Genomic DNA, 1,428 nt, shown 5'->3' with positions numbered 1-1,428 from the left:
ACCCATAGTAGCATTCACAAAACCTATCAACCAAACACTAACAATCACTTTGATACCCATACCTTATGTCTAAACCCCCCAACCAAACACACCCTAATACTCATTGGGAGGCATATGATGAATATCACTTCTTGAATCTATATATGCACATCAATTTGGATTAAAAAAAATTAAAAAATTACAACTATTTATGATTCATGCTAATACTTTCAAAAAGATATATCTTGATCTTCCTTTCTTCATTTAATATTGAGACATAAAGTTACTTATACTCTATGTGAGGCATATAACGAATGAATATCACTTCTTGAATCTATATATACATATCAACTTGGGTAAAAATAAAAACAAAAATTTGCAACCGTTCATAACTCATACCAATACTTTTAAAAAGAAACATATTGCTTGTTCAAAAAAGAAAAAAAAAAAAGGAAAAAAAAAAAAGAAGAAGAAGAAGAAAGAAAGTAGCATATTGCATCTTGATCTTTCTTTCTTCATGTAATGAGAAGTAATATTACTTATACTCTATGTGAGACGTATGATGATATCACTTCTTTTTTTTTTTTGAATCTATATATATACATATCAACTTGGATAAAAATAAATAATAATACAAATTTACAATCGTTCATGACTCTTCTAATACTTTTGAAAAGATATATCTTGATCTTTCTTCATGTTATGAGACATAATTTTACTTATACTCTATGAGAGATATAAGATGATATCACTTTTTGAATCTATATATACATATCAACTTGTATTTAAAAAAAATAAAATAAAAATTTACTATACAACCGTTCATAACCCATGCGTAGTTTTGGAAAGATATATATCTTGATCTTTCTTTATTCCTATGATGAGATTTTTTTTATTTTTTATTTTTTATTTTACTTTATATGAGACATATGGTGAGTATCACTACTTGGATCTATATATACTAAACATTTCAACATGGGTAAAAAAATATAAAGAAAAATTTGTAACAGTTCATTACTTGTGGTAAAGCAGATTACTTATAGTCTATGTGAGGCATATGATGAATATATCACTTCTTGAATCTATATATACATATCAACTTGGGTAAAAAAAAAATAAAAAAAAAAATTGTAACCGTTCATGACTTATGTTAATACTTTTGAAAAAATATATATCTTGATTTTTTTTTTTTGAAAGCAAACATATATCTTGATATTTCTTTCTTCATGCATGTAAGACATGATTTTACTTATACTCTATGCTAGACATTTCTAATACTCTATGATATTTCTAATACTTTTAGAAAATTAAATATAATCTTGACCTTTCTTTCTTCACGTGGGACAAAATTTTACTTATACTCTGTGCAAGACATATGTTAAATTTCACCTTTTGAATCTATATATATATATATATATATATATATATATATATATATATATATATATA

Source organism: Ipomoea triloba, chromosome 16 (genome assembly GCF_003576645.1).
Source record: "Ipomoea triloba cultivar NCNSP0323 chromosome 16, ASM357664v1".
In the NCBI taxonomy this organism is placed as follows: domain Eukaryota; kingdom Viridiplantae; phylum Streptophyta; class Magnoliopsida; order Solanales; family Convolvulaceae; genus Ipomoea; species Ipomoea triloba.
The sequence above is the reverse complement of the archived record's forward strand: the minus strand, read 5'-3'. Positions refer to the sequence as shown.